General features: G+C 34.5%; 1 protein-coding gene across 1 annotated transcript in view; it reads right to left on the reverse strand.

Moving 5' to 3' along the window:
- The window catches only part of LOC134531687 (alpha-tocopherol transfer protein-like), a 65,239-nt gene that overhangs the window by 13,541 nt on the left and 36,472 nt on the right, over positions 1 to 15,226 (reverse strand). The gene's annotated exons all lie outside the window — the stretch shown is intronic.

A 15,226-nucleotide genomic window follows, 5' to 3' on the forward strand; every position in this document is an offset into this window, starting at 1 on the left:
ATTGAATTATTGACCTTCGTGAACATTGCGTAGTCATTGCGTGCATTGCGTGTCAATTGCGTGAACATTGCGTGTTGGAGCGAATGGAGCTTTGGAGCTCTTGGAGCACTTGTAGCTGATGGGCAATTGGAGCATAGGAGCTTTTGCAGCAATTGGAGCATTCGTAGCTTTGCAGCCCTTAGAACTGTTGCCGAATTGGCGCAACTGCATATTGGTGGGATCGTATCATACCGCATCGAATTTTCGTACATATGTGCTTCCTTTTTTTTTTTTTATTTGCTTCCTTTTTTGATTGTGGATCGGTAGGTATGTACTCAGGACATGTTATCTCATGGTTCGGAGATGTCTACCCAATATGTCTGACATTAAAATTACTTTTTAAAATGTTGGTCGCATATCAGTGAATGACACATCTTGGTTCAGAGACGCTTGGCCACAAACTGAATGCACCTGGACGTAGATTACGTGTCTGGCTACTGAATAGAAAGGCTTAACCACCAACGAGCACAGACTAGAGGTGTCTAGCCAACAACTACTGGATGTGCCTGGCCACCGACTGGATATGCCTATCCACCAACTGGACTCTTCTAGCCAACAACCTGAATATGGATGTAAGCTAAATATATGTCTGATCACTGAATATATATGTCTGACCACCAGCTGGTCGCGTCTTGCCACCTACTGTACGTGTCTGGCCGTCAAATACGTGCCTGGCCACGGTCTGAATGTGACTAACCACCAACTGGATGTGCCTGGTTCGTTTTTTTCTTTTATAAATTTCCTGGTCTCGTGTTTTGGAGACGCTGGCTTATGTGCTTGGTTTTCTGCGTGAACTGACTAATATGATCACCGAGTATCGACTAAAAATACATATTGGCTACTGATTGGTTGTGTTTGACCACCTACTGGATGCGTCTGGCTACCGACTAGATATGACTGGTCACCTAATAGACGTACATTCCCGAACGTTGAATAGACATTCCTAGCTACCGACTGGGTGCGACCTACTGGACGTGCCTGACCGTCAAAATACGTGCCTGACCACGGACTGAATGTACCTAACCACCGACTGGATTTGTCTGGCCGCCTGTTATGTGTCTGGCTACCGAATAGACATGCCTGGTTAATAAACTGTTATGTACACCTGACTCGAAAATTAATGTCAAGGCATGCAAATGGCTCGCTTCGGCTTCTAAGAAGACTGTAGATATCAGGACACGCGAGTAATTTACTTGTTTGTATTTGAAGAATTTTGTAATTAATTTTTTTTAATTGTTGGCACTTTATTTCTTGAACCTGTAACCTTTGCGATAATTTCAATTAAATTAGTATGTTTTTACCTGAAATTATATTGTCTTGTATTGATCAAGAATAGAACCAAGGACAGGAACCCATCGATTCAATCATTATATTAATGAGTGGCTTTTTTAATAATTTTAAACTTTTTCCCGATATTCTAGTTTAATTATTACGAATTTTCATGATATCGTACATAAAGTCTTGTAGGATGCTGGTTGGCTAGGTAATTAAGCTTATTTTAGGTCATTCCGCAATATATTTATTAAAATTGTTATTTTTACATAAAATTATTTGTTTGCATCGCCCAGGGATCGAACCAAGGATAGAAATCTATACCACCAATCATTATTTTAATGATAGATTTTTGATGAATTTGGGAAGTTTTCCCAAATCTCTAGCTAAATAATTACGAATTTCCATGATGTCACCCAATTGTCAAGATGGCGGGTGCCACAGTAATAAATAATTACTGAATTCTAAAAGGTAAAAATTAACCTTACTTGATGGTATCGCACTCTAGCAGATGGTGTGTGTACTACGTGACACTAGTGCTCCTTGTATCGATTAATAAAAACAAGATGGAGGCGATGTCTTCTAGCAGGCGATGTATGATAACAAGCTCTCCTGATAGCGAGTACTGAACACAAGCTGGAGGCTCCAAGATGGTCACCATGGTCAAGGTCAACAGTCAATGTCAATGTTCTAATTCAAAGTCAAGGTCAAAGTTCAATGTCAAGGTTAAAGATCAATGCCAACAGTCAAGGACAAATGTATTGTGAACAAAAAATTAAACTAATATTTCGGTAGCGCTCTCTAGTAAACGTAAACAGTATGGCGGCCTCCAGTGGATGTAAACAAGATGGAGGACATGACATCATACCAGATGATTATATATATCTAGGCATTAGTGGTGGGAGGTCAGTCTGCCAGCAGCTTCCGTAGAGGAAGGATCTATCGACGTTTGTTTATTTATGACCTCATCAGGTTCGGACCGAGGACTTGAAGCTATAAGTGCGTTCTTAAATAGTATTTTATAAAAATTTCATTTATTAATTTTTTTTATAAATTAAATTTTTTTTTCAAATTTTTTGCGGATTACGGATTTTCCAGATGGCGGCCGTAATGGAAAGTGCAACGATCTAGAATCAAATATGATAGACATAACGTAATGTATAACGATAACGACATAGTCAACCAAGATGGTGGTCATAATGAATGAAGCAATGTTTCTAAAATCCAAGATGGCGGTCATAACGTAAATTGCAATGGTGATGTTATAATTTTAAATGTCGGGTGTGGCGTAAAACATTTTTTTACTATTTACTGAGAATTTTTTAATATATGAATAAATTACTGGTTTACTCTCGCCAGGAATCGAACCGAGGACCTAAATCGATTAAGTAACTAAACATTCGAAGTAAGCAATTTTTAAATTTTTTTTTTAAATTTTTGTAGCCATAAAATTACGGATTTTAAAAATGGCGGAAACGATGTCATATTAGCTGACGATAAATATACCTTGATATTAGTGGTGGAAGGTCAGTCTGCCGACGACTTCCGTGGAGGAAGGATAGGTCGTCATTTTTTAATGTTTTTTCCCTCACCGGTTTCGAACCAAGAACTCCGAGCTCCATGACGTATGTGAGTTTAATTTTTTTAAATTGATTACTTAATTAACTTTTTTATAAATTTAATTTATTTTTCATTAATATCGGATAAAAAAATAAAGTTTTTCAAGATGGCGGCTATAACAGAAATTGGAACGGTGATGTCATAATTCAAAATGGCTGCAATGTAATCCTAGGTCTTGACCTAGCCTTAAAACAGCTAGCTCTTAGAACTTTTAAGCCGCTTTTAGGATTTTGTGTTCTTTCTAAGGCAAATAGACTTTTGAGGATTTTCGAAATTCTAATTTTGGAATAATAAAAAATTTTATAGAGTTTTTGGCGGAATTTGTTTCCAAACAACAGGAAATTTTGGCGAATTTCGGGCAAACTTGGGACAAATCTTGGCAACTTTTGAAGGTCGAGGTCGAGGTCAAATTTTAAGGTCAAGGTAATCGAAGATGGCTGCCGTAACGTCACAATTCAAGGCAGAAGCCGCCACCACAACACCACCGCCTGGCGCCTGTGCCCGGAGCCCCTATTATATACTACTGCTAATTACTCACGGTTCTGAATCAAAAATCAAATATTTAAAATGTATCATAGTTTTTGAGTTATAAGAATTTTTTCAAATGTTTTTTTAATCCTCACCCTGCACCTAAACTATAAAATACTGTGATAATTTTGTTTTGCTACACCATAAAAAAAAACTATTATTGATTACCATTTAAAATAAAATCAAACATGTAATCATTTATGAGAAAAATAGTGCATGAGCTATGCAACAACAAAAGTTACAACTATATTTTTATTCGGAAATGTTTCACTATTTAAAAAGTGAAAAAAAGTAAGTTTTAGCATGTTTTTTGTTTTTATTTTAAATAATTTTAAATAACATATTAAATAAAAATAGTAATTTTTAAAGTATAACTAGTCCAATTCACACGAATAAAAAATTTCACCCCTTAAGACTTTCCAAAAATATTTCCTTCTTAATGTACAGCATGTTTTATTTAATTTTGAAATATTATAAATAATAGGAATATAAATAATAGCGCATCAAAAACATTTAAGCCAAATTTTATAATATTTTGATGGAATTTTGGCATTTGAAAACTTTTGATAAAAACCTATAGATAGAGACTGGAAAAATTCGCGGTTTCAATGACCTCCAGGATAGACTCCACGACAAATTGCACCTGCTCATTGGATAATGACTCGTGACACGTGTTACCGGGGATGCTTGTGATTTGATACTTATTTGTTGAAGGTTTTTCACTGGCTTAAGAGTCCTTCAGGTAAACGGTGGTCCAATCACTGTCTCATAATGAAGGTGAACGAGTTGGGAGTCTAGCCTACCGCGAAATGAATCCGCGAATTTTTCCGGTCTCTACCTATAGATCTTAAACTACGACACATATTTTAAATTAGCAAAGTAATTTACTGACATATCATTTGTTTTCGGCTTGACGTCGAGTTATGGGACAGCTTATATGAAAGATGAGTCGAAATTGGACATAAATATTTGGCCACAGGTTCCACACGACTTAAAAATTCTAAAACATTCGTTTGACTTGTAGTTTAACGTGCTTTTCAAGGCTAGAGTACGGTTTTGAACTAGGAGCTAAAAAAAAAAATTCTAGTTGGTTAGAAATAAAAAAAACAAGACATTTAACGTTAAACAAGAAGCAGCAGGACGAAAATGGAAATCGACATGTAGTTTACCACGTGATGCTAGGTATACATGATTAAAATATGGCTAACAATGCGTTCCACTGAAATTAAAAAAAAAACACACAGATCAAATTGTGATATTACTCTAAACATCACTGTTTTTGAGAAATACTAGTAAAGAATTTCTAACGTAAAACTACAAACCTGGCAGGTATGCAACGCACATGACACCTAGTATGCTATCGTTGCAATGAAAAGAGGCTTTGATTGTTACGTTAAGTACTCTTTATTGAATAAATATATTCAAAAACAAAGTTATTAACATTTCATTATGCTTTTGTGTCCATAGAAAGTAATTAAAAATATTACTCTATATTTTTGAAATAAAATATTATTTCTACATTGTTAAATTTTAAATGCTTCTATTTTTTAATGAAGTATGTAATTATTATCTTTCTCGCAAACAAAGTTTAAGTTTTTTAAATATTGAGTATACATTTATTTTTGAGTGAGACATCATTCTAACTAGTTTATAATGGTAGTAAATATATTTGAACGTATTTTCTTTGTAAATAATGTGTCAACACGCTATTTACCACAAGTGATATTAAATATTTATGTTCGTAAATATAACATTTGAATATGTACAAAAATTTCTACACCGAAAACCTATGGAATTGCAGATATAAATTTAATACGTCTGTTGAAGTTACCGGCACAATAGATCAACGAATAAAATACATCTATAAAATAAACAATAGTTTAAAAAAACTAAAAAAAAACACGCTTTATATAGAAAACCGAACCAAAAATAGAAAATAAATTTTATTAAATTTGAATTAAGAATAGTGTAAATTTTTTAAAATAAATATAAATTAATAATAGTGTATATAAAATGTATTTTATTTAAAAAAGGAGTGCTTTTTAAGATATAATCGAAATAATAATAATTCTACTCATATATGTCAATAAAATATTTATATCTGACACCATGTACCCCACGCTTTTTTTTAATAAAATACATTTTTTTCTTATACAGGCTGTATCAAAATTCATGTTACAACGCTTGAGGGTAGAAAGCTCTAATTATTTGCAACGATTTTTGCCAGTAAACATGTTGCCGGTAACACGTAGTTAAGCCCCTGTAGCCCCAGAAAGAGTTGGCGTAGGCAACCCGTTGGGCTTTGTGCGAGACAGACGATGCTGTGGTGAATTACGTGTTTACGACGCCGGGCAGCGCTCGAGAGGACTGTACGATGTCGAATGCTGACCCCCGCCCCTTTTTACTTCCGTTGGTGGTGCCCTCACCTCTTTTCTTCCGTTCGTGCCGTGCCATAGCACTGCGCAGCGTGACATCGCAGTGTCGCAGTGTGTTTTGATATCACTGGTGGTCTGTCGTTGAATTGTTCTGTCGTACAAGCAAACTCGTGGTGTCATTTCTTTCGCTGTGGTTCTGAAAAGGGCGACGTTTTAGTGGAGCTCAATTGAGTACACGTTTAGTGAGTACACGGACATGCTGCTTGTTTACGGGGAAGCTAGACAAAATGGACGAGCCGCCCGTCGTCTGTACGATTAACAATATCCGGGTCGTAGGATTCCAGCTCACACCATGTTTGCAAGACTTACTCAGCGAATGTGTGATACTGGTACATGTGCCGTCACAAGGCCAAATGCTGGTGCTCCACGCAGGATTCGTACTCCCAGTTTTGAAGAAGATGTACTTCAGAGATTTGAGGAGAGTCCGGATACAAGCACAAGGGCAGAAGGTTCCGATATGGACGCTGACAAAATGGCTATTTGGCAAGTTCTTCATGAGTAACTCTTGTACCCGTACCACCTTCAAAAAGTGCAACACATGGGTCCGGCGGACTATCCTCTTCGCATGACCTTTTCTCGTTGGTACATTCGAAGAGTATTGAGGAACCCCGAGTTAGCGGTTTTATTCAGCAATGAAGCAAAGTTCACTCAAGACGCTATTCTCAATTCGCACAACAGTCATGTTTGGAATGATCTCAATCCGCATGCAACGTGTGTTTCAGCTCGCCAGGAACGTTTTTCAGTTAATGTGTGGGTCGGTATTGTTGACAGCGTACTCATCGGGCCTTTTTTTTTCCGCCATGACTTACCGGCGCCGGATACCTTTACTTCCTTCAGAACGAACTACCAGGTCTTCTTGAAGAGGTTCCATTGCATGTCCGACGTGTGATGTGGTACCAACATGACGGGGCACCACCTCATTTTTCCCTGCAAGTGCGAGAGTATTGAAACCAAACATTTCCAAACCGATGGATTGGACGAGCGGGCCCTGTCGCATGGTCACTCGACCTAACCCCGTTAGATTTCTTTCTGTGGGGTTACGTAAAAGGGCTTATCTACGCTACGCCAGTATAAACGGTAGAAAAGCTTACACAGCGAATCATTGAAGCGTTCGAAATCTTAAGGTCGACTCCACACATACTCCAGCGTATCCGTGAAAACATGATTCGCCGTTGCCACCTCTGTGTCGCTTAAGGTGGGCGTGTTTTTGAGCCGTTGCTTGAGGCTGTCACGTTGTTAAAACGTATGCCACAATTTCAATGCTGTGAAAAAAAACCGAAGCTATGATTGATTTCAGAGTGAAATTAAAATCTGTGTCACGATTAAAAAGGTTATTTCTCTACTCGAACGCCCGCACATCCACAACATAAAACTCTACAACGGGTTGCCTACGCTGACTCTTTCTGGGGCTACATGGGCTTAACTACGCGTTTCCGGCAACATGTTTATTGGCAAAAATTGTTGCAAATAATAAGAGCTTTCTACCCTCAAGCGTTGTAACATGAATTTTGATACACGCTCTATACACTATTATTAATTTATATTTATTAAAATTTATTACAATATTCTTAATTCAAATTTATTAAAATTTATTATCTATTTTTAGTTTGGTTTTCTATATAAAGCGTGTTTTTTAGTTTTTTAACTATTATTTATTTTATACTTTTTAGTTTGGTTTATTTATAATTTAAAGTGATAATTCTTTATCGACGTATGAAATAAATTTTATAACAATGTAAAATACTTGATAGTTATTACATCAATTTACTATTAAAGTAGATTTTGAATAGATATTGGCTGCAGTTAAAATAAAATCGATAAATATTGTTTTATATCAGAATTGTCTCTAGATTTGGCTCAATTTTTTATTTATTTCATGACTTTACTATTAACCCTTTACTGCCCAAATTATTTTTTTTTTAATTATTTCAGTTTCCTTCAACATATAAACTACAAACACACTATACAAACCCAAAAAAATGATATAAAAATTCTATTTCTCTTACTTTGGCTAAAAATAGACGTGTCCATATGGACACACTAAGCAGTAATGAGAGCAAAAATTTCTGAATTTTACAATATTGTTAATTTTTGCTTATTTTCATTGCACATACATAATCTTCCTCCCCAAACTATTTCTCCACAGTTCTTTGATGTAGGGCCTACAAAGTTTTTTTAACAGATCATTTTCATTTGGAATGGAATGTTTCAAAGCAGTCCAAACACAGTCCCACGTCACATTTTCCACACATAGTGCGGACTGCAGAAGTCTTCAACCGGCATCCTTCTCCTGCACATCTTTTTTTCTTGCACTTTTTCACGAGGTGATTCAGGCTGTCAAATCGGACCTCATCAGGTATTCTTGATTTGCCTGATGAAGTAGATGGTCTTCCCATACCTTTGGATGGATTTGCAAACCTCGATAAGTACACTTGGACAATTTCACGCCTGAACTCTAAATGTGAATATTTCTTTCCTGAATTTCTTGCCAGCTGCCAGGCATTATGGACACACACATCAATTAGCCATGACAACAGAGGCCAGTACCATTTTTTGTTTCGGATGTTTATCCTGTATGCGCCTACATTTTGATCCAGACGGTCCACGCCACCCATTTTCTGACTATACTCTGCAATAAGAAAGGGGCGTTGCACTTGAATGATGCGTTTCTCTTTCTGAGAATATCGTTTTGCTGTAGAAAGTGGTTCAACACCAAGACAGTTTGATGCAATGGATACTACTGCGTTATCGACCCACTTGGATACTATGACACCATCTTCTTTGACAATAGCTGATTCATAATGTCCTCTTTCTTTCTTTAGTAGAATACTATTAGATGGCATTGGGCAAGATTTAGGTATCCTATTGTTTCTAATTGTGCCAGTACCGCCGTATCCTTTATCTCTAAGAAAAGATAGCAGATTTAACCCAGTGAACAGATTGTCAAAGAAGAAGTGGAAAGGCAAAGCTCTTACTTCTGCACTGAAGTCTTCAATCATTTGAATGAGTGGTGCAGCTGCCTTACCAAAATAATTATCATAGTCTGTGTTTGAACGAGGTGATTTCCCTTGATAAATTCTAAAATTTACTAGATATCCCTGAATAGAAGTCAAACTCCACACTTTATATCCAAATCGTATCGGTTTCCCTCTAATAAACTGCTTGCAAGAGTGTTTTCCAAAATATTTCACCATTGATTCATCATACGAGAGCTTCTGTTGTGGAATGAAGTGTTCTAGGCATTTCTTTTGGATTTTTTCTATCAAGGGCCTAATTTTCCACATTTTGTCTTCATTATCAATCATATTGTTGTCTGCACAGTGCAAAAACCTAAGGATTTGCTCAAACCTATTTCTTCTCATTGCATTGCACACTAACTCATTTCTGGTGTCTTTACTATTTTCCCAGTAATTTCTTTTGTTGGGAACACTGTTATAACCACTGAGAATCAAAATTCCAATGAAACACCTAATTTCATTCTTAGTAATACGAGGATGTTCATAGTTATTGAAAATAGCATACTTGTTTGATTCCTGAACAAAATACTCAATGATATCATCATCGATGAATAATTCAAACAGTTCTACAATTGAAAAGTCCTTATATTTACTAAAGTCCTGTCCAGGAAAAGTTTTCAAACACGATTCCATGTTCCCATGCACCCATGTTCTCTTTGTTGATGTTGCTAGATGTTGAAAATTGGTGGGTTCTTCATCCCTTTGATCATTGTATCGTAATTCTGCTTGTGCTCTTAGTTGCCGAGGATTCAAGTTGTCTGCTATTCCACCGGTATCTTCATCACCAGAGTCTTCATCAGTCAGAACAGACGGATCCGGTGGTGCAATATATACTGTTTCTGCAGTGCCAGCTTCATTTTCAGCATCAGCAAAAATAATGTCCAAAGCCTCCTGGACAGACACATCTGGCTGCAGAATGTTCTTCCAATGTCTGCAATAAAGAATCATTTCAATCATTGTAATGCCAGAATATGACAGTTTGTGTCACGAACGAGTGAATATTTGTACAGTTATTTTCATGACAAAACATTTAGTTTTGTAGCAGTGAACAGGTTGATATACAATTACATGCATTTTTTAAGTCTCAGCTGAGATGAAACTAGAGAACGATATTGAATGTTGTTTACATGGAAATAGCTGTAAACAGAAATACATTCGTAATTGCTAAAAAATAGTGATTGCACTCATTTATAACTAAAAAAAAAATCATGTTTAGTGTCCGTAGTGTTCATTGTAAAATTTTTAAGCATGGCTAGAATAGTTTTTAACTTTTTGTAATAAGAATTCTCAATTTTTATTTACTTCTATACTTGTAGTGAAAAGTGATATCACGAATGCCTAGCGTGTCCAAATGGACACATCAACATTTCATGCCAAATAAAGATAAGACTTTCCAATAAACAGGAATCTTAACCTCAACATTCAAAAGAACATGCCTTTAGGCTATATTTTCAATACCAACATATATAATTAGTATTATTTTAGGGAATGATATAGTACTTACTCTTTGTCAACGTCCATGGTTTCTGAGTTATAAAAATATTCACTATTTGGCACTGTCACACATCACCACAAAAATAATGAACCAAAGTAGTTTATACCTGAAAAAAAAACTAACATGTCTGCTGTATCACATAGCATAGGTACCAACATTAAAAGTTTCACCAATAAAAATCTCTCGCTTTTTTTGTAGAGTACTAAAAGTGTGTCCATATGGACACGCTGGGAATTAAAGGGTTAAAGTGAATTTGAGTAGATATTGGCTGCTTCTAATATATATATCCAATAAAGCGTGTTGAAGACAACAGTACTCAATAATTTCAATATCCTGCTATGAAAATCAATATATTCGGGAAGTCATTGATGTTTATTCTAAGTCGGCATATCTGATGGATGACCATCCTTTGTTTGCAAATGTCTCACAAAAATTTTTCTCTCATTTGTTCCAGTCCGATTCTACTGTAAGTTTCATTTGCATGCAGTTGTACCAAACTACACTGGAGTATTCTAAGAAATGTTTTTAAATTTCTATTTTCTTTCTGTCTTCTTTGATTAGGAAACGTTCACATTCTTTGTTGAAATCTTTAATCCACTGGTAAGCATTTGAGTTTCTGCCCGTGAATTTATCAATCATCAAATATTTTGCAATTTTCCCTAAATTTTGAGTTTCAGATATAGTTTATTTTTATTCAAGAAATTTTTCCAACAGTGTTTCGAATTTTTTATTTGATCCACTAGGTATAGATACAGCATTTTTTGTTTTTTCCTCAATTTATTCCAGGTAAAAATTCCTTAAACTGTAAGTTTTACTCTCTATCCAAATATGTTTTTAATATATCATCTGACAAACTTATCCATATTTTCCATGTTTGTTGTCTTTATTTTATGATTTACTGACCTTGGCATAGTTTGGAGTATTTGTAACTGCTTGGTGTGGATTTGCATTGTTGTTTTCGAGTGGAATTTCAAAAATCTGACCATCAGGTGTAGCTATTGTGGTTATGAAAATGGTGTTTGATTTCCCATCTGCTGCTGGTTTCACAATAAAATCAAACCTCATTTTTTCCATGTTTCGTGAAATATTTGCAGAAAATGTTGTTTTATAATAATGTTTCACTCTTGGTTAATTGGTAAAATGAAACAAATACGTAATTGTGTTTCTCTATTTAACGAAAGAAACAACATTTAAAGCCCTTATTTCAGGTTTTTTTTCTTCATATTTTTACAAATATAGATAATATTCTCTTCAAGAAAGTATACTATTCACAATAATCATAACCCACTCTCACTTTTCATTTAATTAAATGTCACAATATTAAGAAGGCTTTGTTTATATCGCGTCAAAGACAAACTGAAAGAAAAGAGTTCGCACATGAGCGAAATGGTTTTCTTTACAATGTGCGAACTCTTTTCTTTCAGTTGGTCTTTGGCGCGATATAACATCCCTGCAGCACAAAACAATAGCCAATACTCAACCTACCATAACCAATCCGCTTTAACTCCATGGTGCACAGCCAATGGGGAGACAGCTCGTCTGCCATTGGCTGAGCAAGATGTAGCCCCTTCTCTGATAAATACCCTAATTTTTCCAGCTCAGTCGCACCTGTGTTTCCGTACCATGTGCGTCTCTGCCCGAGGACGGGAGCAGATTGCAGTTCCCGAAACGTCGCTTGTTTCTGTTTTGGTAAAACTATTGTGTTTGTTTCGTCTTTTCGTTTTGTCGTGTTTTATTTCGTTTCAACAGTTGTGGTGAATTTTTTGGGTTCAATATTTCTGTGTCATCATCATTTGTGGTTTTTTTTTTCGTTCTCTTAGTACATTTACTTTGTTTTTCTTTGTTTTGTTGACCATATTCCTGTCACGGAATATTTTGTGGTGTTTATATCCTTGTTGACAACAGCAATTTTGTGCTTAATTTTGTGTTTTTTGTCTCCTTTTTTTGGGTTTTATTTATATATTTCTTTATTTTTATATTTTAGTTTTTTCTTCAACAAAAAAAGTTTTTAGCAATGGTGTATGTCCAAAAACTTACATCAAGTCATGCACTCCCATTGCATAAATCTTTCAAAGATAATGATATAAACAAAGCCTACTAAATATTGTGAAATAATATCAATTGACAAAAATCTTATGTTACAAATTAAATAATGGAATAATATTTTAAAATTAGTGTATTGTCATCGGTCCTCCATAAATCTACAATGTTTGAATGAAATTTGGCCGTTTAAAGTGGGTCAATTCGCACCCAAAGTAGTTGGTTACAAACATTAAAACAAACTAACAAACAAACCTACAGATGAAGCTAATATAAAGCGTGTAAAAATAGAACGCACACTCACTAAACTATATCTACTATTGAATTAAAAATAAAACGAAGATTTAATTTTACCAAAAATTTAACTACAATTTTTAACCATGTTAAACGTTAAACGTTTTTATTTACTATATGCAAAGTACATATATTACAAATTTGCACCGCAAATTCAAAACTTTACTCAATTTAAGTTTCCATAAAATTTACACACATATATAGATGGAGTAGAAAAATGCAGTGCAGGAGCACTGGCTACAAAGGTCGGTCAGTGTTAGCACACCAGCATGTTTGAAAAAAAAAAATTTGTAGCATTAACTTATATTTGCTGGTATATTTTGAGATAAACGCTAAAAAAAAATCTTTTCCCTCCGTTTTTGTAAGTCAAATAATAGAAGAAAAAAAACAAATTCTTATGATATTATTTTGTTAATCCATTTAATGAAAATTATTAACATATTCTTAACAAATTAAAAGCATTATATTTATGTATCAAAGTTTAAAGACACATTTTGTTACTTTTAGTGAAAACTTTACATTTTTAAATTAAATTTACCACATTTTATTTGCATGCATTTATTTTGAAAACTAACAATATTTTTTACAAGATAAATTAATACATATTAAGTTTATTTGAATTCGAATCCTTAGAAGGAAGCTCGTTCTTTTGGGCTTTTACAATTAAAAACAATGCTTTCCTTAGACAATATGTTAAATGTTGTACATATTAATTACTAATATGTTAATCTATACAATAATGTTCTGCATTAATGTAAATATTTACTAGGATTCTAAAAAAAAACATTTACACATTTAAGTTTATGTGGCCATGTAGAAACACTTAATGAAATAAAATTTTGGCAAATAACTTATAAATAACAATTTAAGTAAGAACTATTCTCAAGAAAGACGTAATTAACAGTGGCGTGTTCATCTTTTCAAAGCCTACTGTTGCTCGCTTATTAAGAAGACGAAAATATGCGAGTAATATAGAAAATGGGATACTGCGCCAAGCTTCAGGCTGTGGAGCCATGAACCAGGCTTCAGGCTGTGAAGCCGATCGCCATCTTGGATTGCGATGTTACGGCAGCAATCTTGGATGACATTGACCTTTGACCTTGCTTGACCTTGACCCCAACGGCAATCTTGGATCCACCATTTTGTTTTCTCAAAATTTCCGCTATCTAGGAACCGAATTTCCCACCCCCTAATGTAGCAACTTTCGTTACGGGCGCTATCTTGAAAATCCATAATTAATATCACGATTTCATAAAAAAAAAAAAAAAAAAAAAATTGCTTACTTAAATTTTAATAAAATTATTTTAAAAACTTTATTTCACATATTGTTACGGTCGCCATCTTAGATTATAGAAATGTTTAATGTTTCGTTAGCGCGCCATCTTAGATGTGTATGTCATCGATGCACTTTTCGTTAAAGCTGCCATCTTGGAGTTTAGAACATTGCAATTATAGTTGTAGCCGCCATCTTAAAAATCTATTATGTTTATGCTAGAAAATCGGAAGTAAATAAAAAGAATGAAAAGAACAAAAATTTTAATAAAATTACTCCGCCATCTTGGATAATGGTGTCACTACCACCAACTTGTAAATTATTATCAGATTTTTATGAGAAAATCTAATAATCAAATTTTAATAAATTATTATTTTAAAAATGCATTTAAATCAAGGATTCCTCGTTTAGAAATGGTGAGGGCAAAAAAATTTACGATAGAACCTCCCTCTACCAAAACCTTTGACAGACTGACCTCCCACCATTTATGACAGCGCATATATATATATATATATATATATCCAGCTAGTATGATGTTACATCCGCCATATTTTTTTCGTCTGCTGGAGGCCGCCATTTTGTTTTCGTCTTTTGGAGTGCACTACTACCATATGTGATTATATTTTACCTGCTAGATTTCAGTAATCATTTATTATTTTTATGGTGCCCACCATATTGAACTTTGGATGCCATCATGGAAATTTAGCTATTTATTCGGGAAAAATTCCCAAAATTCATAAAATAAATCTGCAAATAATATACTGAGTGGTTCGACCAGTTCCTGTCCTCGGTTTGCTACTCAACCGATGTAAATATTTTAATTTTATAAAACAATATTAATCAATAAAATATGGCTAAAGGTCCTAATGTAAACTTTAATTCCTTATTTACTAGCCTCTAGTAAGCCGATGATGGCATATTGACCTATATTTAAAAAATTCTGTAATAATTAACCTAGAAATTCAAGAAAATTTCAAAAATCTTTAAAAAAAATTATTATTACGTTACTGAAAGAACTAATCTATTCATGCCATTGGTTCGATCCTTGGCCAACGCAAAGAAATATCACATCAATTAAAAATAAAAGTGACAGTTTCGAAAAAAAAACGCTTGTTTACAAATACGATTTATTACATAATTTATATTCTACTAGAAGAACACTTGCGAATGTGACTAATTCTTAGCTCCAATCTTTTAATTGAAGATAGAGACC

This window comes from Bacillus rossius, chromosome 5, assembly GCF_032445375.1.
Source record: "Bacillus rossius redtenbacheri isolate Brsri chromosome 5, Brsri_v3, whole genome shotgun sequence".
Taxonomy (NCBI): Eukaryota; Metazoa; Arthropoda; class Insecta; order Phasmatodea; family Bacillidae; genus Bacillus; species Bacillus rossius.